This window comes from Hylaeus volcanicus, chromosome 3 (genome assembly GCF_026283585.1).
Source record: "Hylaeus volcanicus isolate JK05 chromosome 3, UHH_iyHylVolc1.0_haploid, whole genome shotgun sequence".
In the NCBI taxonomy this organism is placed as follows: Eukaryota; Metazoa; Arthropoda; class Insecta; order Hymenoptera; family Colletidae; genus Hylaeus; species Hylaeus volcanicus.
Genome location: NC_071978.1, coordinates 23,738,048 through 23,744,047, shown reverse-complemented (window position 1 = coordinate 23,744,047; position 6,000 = coordinate 23,738,048). Strand labels below are relative to the sequence as shown.

General features: G+C 40.0%; 1 long non-coding RNA gene across 3 annotated transcripts in view; it reads left to right on the top strand.

The window, feature by feature from the left end:
• Positions 1–287: 287 nt before the first annotated feature.
• Positions 288–6,000, top strand: part of LOC128874262 (uncharacterized) — a 69,073-nt gene continuing 63,360 nt past the window's right edge. Inside the window, exons 1-2 of one of the 3 annotated variants that reach the window (XR_008456613.1) lie at positions 288–2,182; positions 3,073–3,196. This is a non-coding gene — a long non-coding RNA (uncharacterized LOC128874262). Of the gene's footprint in view, positions 2,183–2,671; positions 3,197–6,000 lie in introns of those variants that run through there. The other 2 variants (XR_008456614.1, XR_008456612.1) reach the window with 2 other exon arrangements.

The window sequence follows — 6,000 nt, the reverse complement described above, 5'->3', positions numbered from 1 at the left end:
GTAAATCATCGGCTACGATAGACTACTCCTTTAAATACCCAAAAATCGTTCGCGTTTAATGCTCCAGTACTCCTAATCGAGTCCAGCGTGTTGCAGTCGCGTGGTCCGCTCGCGGATAATGACGGCGAGTGCGAGAGCTGAGAGGGGGAAGCTCGAGAGGAGCGAGCGGCGGGGTAAGGTCAGTGCCGTGGACATAATATGGTTAGTGACCGCGTGACGTCACACCCGCACCACGTGACCGCGATAAAACACGCTGCCGCTGGGTTGGGATGGGCGCGGTAGGGAGGAGGGGTCGAACCATCAGGGGGTACGATGGATCGAGCGGCGGAGCGAGACGAAGGGGGGCTCGAGCGTAGTACTACGCCTCGTACTACACGTGCGTGCGTGTGTAAGACGATAACGAGGATACACGCATTCGCTCACGGCGGACACGCAGCTCGGTGCGTACACGAACGGGGCATGAGGGGAGCCTCGCGATCCACGAAGCGCAATAAGAGAGCGCGATTAGGGCAGGCTTACGGACCTCGTGTGTTTGGAGATCGGTTTAGAGCCGGTGGATTCGAATGTTCGACGCGATGTTTCGTACGTAGCCTGGGGTTGTTAACCTCTCCGGGCCCCATAGGCGATGATGGGCTTCTGCAGGCCCCTCATACGATTACCCCGGCGCATGATTCTACACGGTCAATTATCATTTGGAACACGTTACTCCGTACAATGTCTTTGAGAACGATCTTAGGGAACATGTTTGAAGGGTTCTTGGGGGTTTCGTGGGGTCTTAACCCTTTCAGGGTGGACACTTTGACGGCGTATCTTTCTATTTAATTGTTTTCGAATTTAATACACGTGTTGTAATTTATTATTTCCAGATTTGGGTTAGATTACACGTAGGTTCCTGTTTGACTGTTTCTGAATTTTAGTGGTGATTTAGATACACTGTACAGGATAACTATAGCATTAGTCACATTTTCACAAAAGTCACATTTTCACTAGTCACAAGATCAATTATACTAGTTAATAATGAATAGACTGCGGATATTTATGCATTCATAGGAAATTTGAATGTGCAAGAAGCTACAAAAGACAAACAATATGCAAGAACATACAAAAAGATTGAAAGTAAAGTTCACGTTATAATATTTGCAGAATAAAATAGATTCCTATTTAAGTTCAATTTTTGTAGGCAATCCGCGGTCCAATAATGAATTTTATATTAATATATCTACAGTTGCTTTCTATATCGTACAATTGATTTTAATTCATACAGACAGATATTTCTGAATCATTTAAAAATATGATTGATCCGATAGTCATTCTCTGCAGTGTAGAATATAAATATGATATTTTAATATCCTCCTGTATTAACACAAAACCAACATTCCCCGATCAAATGATCGTTTTCAAACTTCTGTGTACAATTCTCATGTGTACAACACATCAATCATATACTATTGTTTCATGCATCACTCAATTTAGTTCCACGTGAAATATTTTTCCATTCGATCGAAAATAATTTCTTTCAAACCAGGCGATTTACCAATAACGGTAGAAATAAATAGTACAAATAAAATGTTAGATTTAGTGTTAAACAATCCCCTGCTAGGAATACCTTCCTATTTTTCCAGTAATTCACATTAATTTTATTTAACACGTTGATCGCCACGTCATCCATATGTGGGTGACAGTGCTTTTCACTGAAGAACTAAAAAAATTAATTCTGAAAGTTGAGCTTCAAAGGAAATGAATTTACATGAAATTCGTGTATTTTAATGAAGTTACAAAAATAAATACCACGTCGGATGTTTGATTATGTAGTCTCTAATAGTGTAAATAATATTTAATCCTAGCAGAAATTTTCAAGAATATTTCTCTACGTGTGAAACGATTCAAACGTCTATTGTTTTCGGTTTCCTTTATGAATCGTTTAAATATTACGCATTGAAACGATGTTTATACCAGCACGAAACCGTTACAGTCTCGGGTTATTCCAGATGGTCGCTCTCGTAAACATAGAAAAAACCAAATTGAGCATGACCTCTTTGTACGGAGCTCCGCGTAACATACACCGTGTCTCCGAAATTATTCCACGCGAATCGGGAAACAAAGAAAATTCTTCGCGTGCATTGAAGCAGCATCGAAGCAGCATCGAAGCCAAGAGTGCGGTGCTTGTTCAATTACTGCAATGGTGAGTTGATTTGCTTAACAACAATCGATATCTACTATTAATTTAATAAATATTAATTATCGAAATTGAGTATAACCTATGGTATTAAAATTTGAATATCTGTTTCGGTAGATTCGAGGTCTTTATTCTCAAGTAATCTTATTTTGAAATTCGAATCGTTTTCGTTCTCAATTTATTAGTATCCAGAAGCAGATATTACCCTACATCGTACAATATCAAAGCTATTAGACAAGCTTAAAGTGTATAAATTTGATCAGAATTTATACAATTTTGATACCACTTAGTTCTTGACGTGCAATTCTCGGAAACACGGGAACGATTAGCCATGGAAAAAGTTCTCGAGCTCCGTTACTTCTAAATTGGGTGACTCGCCCGACATAAAATATTTCCAGGCCGACGTTAACGCGTGCAATAACTTACTCTCGCCCGTGCACAGGCGATATGCAATTGCGGCGTCGAGTGCACGCGTTGCGTAAACACGGTATATTATTTCATGTAATTCGACCGCGTTATTCGCATAAATAACGCGGCGTACACCGAGCGCGAAAGATATTCCCCGTGAAATACTTAACTACAACGTCAGTCGACTTTGTATCACCTGCTGACATTACCCAGATGTTTTACATCATCGAACTCCCGAAAAACGAATTAATAAATTTAGTATCTCTCATTGAATCCACATTCGAAGGAGTACCCCCATAGATCACAATCATGGAGATATCTACAGAGAATTTTCATTAGTCGACCACTTAGAACACCAATTATTTTCATTTAAAGAAATATTTTTGCTCGAAGAAATTCTGCTAGATTTATTCCTCCTAACCCTCGGTATTGTATGTTTTAACATCGCGCGAATAAATTGTAATATGACGCAATTTTCTGTTCTTCAGAGTACGAGTACAGAATTCCCATCGAGTACGAGTCTGAGTCCGAGTACGAGTTCCAGTCCGAGTCTGCTGTATCTGCGCAGTGATTACCGCAGGAGGAAAAGGGAGAGCACGGGGAAGTTAAAGGGTGAGTCTGAAAAAAAGGGCGGAGGAAGAGGGCGGGAGTGCAGGAAGATTCGCGCGGAATAACGATAAGGAATTGTGCAGGATGAGTGGTAGCTTCCGTATCGAGAAAGGATGTCGCGTGCGCGTGGGTGGACGCATAGACGAGGCCAGGGACGCGTTTTCTTTATCGTCGTTGGTGCGGATTTAGAGGACGTGAACTAGAAAACATCCCGCGAAACATCTAAACTTGTCTCTATTCTCCGATTATTATCTTATCGCCCTCGTTTAGAATCTCGGTTGAACTAGATCGATCTAAGAATGCACAATTCCTTACGACTGCACTCTAGATAAATTGAATTGTACCATAATTATCTGCTTTGTTCTTAACGAATCAGAAAGAACTTTCAAGTGCTTGTTGTTATGTCTACCAGTACAAAGCTTATAGGCTCAGCTACTCTTGTAGATTTGTACTTTTGGGAACTGTAAAAATTAAAACAGAAATTCTTGCCTTAAAAACATGTCCACTATATTCTTTTTATACAACCACGCTAGTTAATTAAAAGTCTCAATTTTAATTGCAAGAGTGCATTTAAATGACACTCAAAATTAATTCAAACGTTAAACTTTGCAATGAACGTTCCCAGTGTGTAAACTGACAAACAGTCGCGGTAATTATGGTACGACTCAACAGCAATTCGCGAGCTATTTCGATGGAAATTCAAGTGGAAGTTTTAACAGCGAATTTCGAGACTTCCGTTTTACCGGCTGGAATCCGCGATAAGACGTATGAATATTTCGCGGGAGTATTTTAGAAGCGGAATTTGAAGGGTAATAACGCAACCTCGCTGTGCACATTCGACATAATGTATTCCTCGATATGCGACGTCTCGCGTCTCACTCGTGCCGTTTCTACGATACGCATCTGCAATTCAGATGCACCCGCGTCAATATGATCGTCGCGGAATAGTCTGCATTGACAAGATATTGTCGTCTTTTCAAACGGTCTTTCTGAAGCGATTCGACGGGAGAAATTCAACCGATACAGATAGGAAAGTCGAAAGAAAACTGCACGTATGTGTGTATAGTGCGTGACAATCGATGCATAAAAGCTGCGAATCGAAATTAAATTAAATTAAATTTTTGATATAAATTCCTTTTCATAGCTTAGCATGCCACTGCTGCGATTCTTGAGTATTATTATCAGTTTGAACTGTGGAACTTAGGATCCGAGGTTCGAGACTCGGAGGCTAAGGATGGGATGGTGGAACTAGAGATTTGTCATTAGAAAATTAGAATTTGTTATAATGGTGTTCGAAGCAAAGAAATGAAAGTTATGAAAATTGAAGTTTCAAGTTAGAGACTTATCACTTCAAACTAGAACTTAGAATTTGGAGCTTAAGATTTAGAGCTTAGAGCTTCTACTATGGAACTTGAGGTTCGTCGTTAGAAAATTAGAATTTGTTATGTAGGTGTCCAAAGCAGAGAATTGAAAGTTGCGATTTAAAAATTGGAGTTAGGAGCTGAAAACTTGTTACTCGAAATAATCCACTGAATAAATAATCCAACGTGACCTTAAATCACAACATAGCAAGAAAAGATATTGGAAAAAGTTTATTTTATCGATAAAGATCGTATTCATCCCGAAGTATATTGATCACGCGATGTCTCGAGGCTGAAATATGTATATCGGTCGCAGTGAAGTTGAAGTCAATGTGGGTGAATAAAAATGGCGGGACGAGGGGGAGGATGGAAGGCCTCTAATGGAAACGTCAAAATGTAACGGCGCTACGAGGCACGTATAAACGCTTGGTTGTTCTGTAATAATGCCGGTATTGTTGAGCTTATCAAGCGAGGCTAATTGGACGCGAACAGCTGGGCCGGCTAGTTGCTGTTCTACGACGCTCCGAAGCGACCGCCGCCTCTACTTTACACTGATAATGTAATGGGACCTATCTGGAACACAAAAGCCGACAATAGTTTAATGGATTTGTCTCGAATTGTCACCGAGCGTCAAAACAAACCGATGGCAGGGACTCGGGGGAGCATGAATTGTTCTCTCGACAATGCTCGACATTAAATGCATAATTATTGCAACGCGAGCTGTTAACGTCGTAGCTGCGTACCCGTGCGTGTGATCGGTGCTCGTCGTCGGTGATCGTTGATCGTGGCTAAGCTGGTGCATTTAAGTGTACGGGAACTCTATTGTCGAGGTTCAAATTTCAAGGATTAGTTAGGGAAGAAAGTATTTTTTAGGATTATTTTTTGGGGACGAGCTTTAGGAATCGAGAAGTAGACTTATTAGGAAATGAAAGTCGAGAATTAGATATAGGATTTTGAAACATGGGACTTGGGAAATTTCAGTTCATTGTATTGCGAAATTTGTTATTCCTGAGGAGTATCTAATTTAAGTTCGGTCATTTAATGAATGTTTTATAAAATTATATTCATACTTTATACAATATTACATAAAACTACATTCAATGTTACAAAATACAACATTCATTACTACATACACTACCTAACATTACATTCACTACACATACAATCAATTACACATTCAGTAATAAAAAATCGAGTTTGCTACCAGCACCGAAAGATGGAAAACTATGTAGCATATAACACTATCGACCAGCGAAAGAAACATTGCTTTTCCATATTTAATACTCAGCCCAGGACCCGTCTTATCATTAAAATCTTTCAATCCGGAACTCGTTCTTAAGAATAATATCTTTCGTCTCAATGAACCCCGGTCATTCGATCCTATAATAACGCGCTACACGTTTTCAACACATCAAGAAATACTTGGAAGCACGTGCGGGCAAGTAG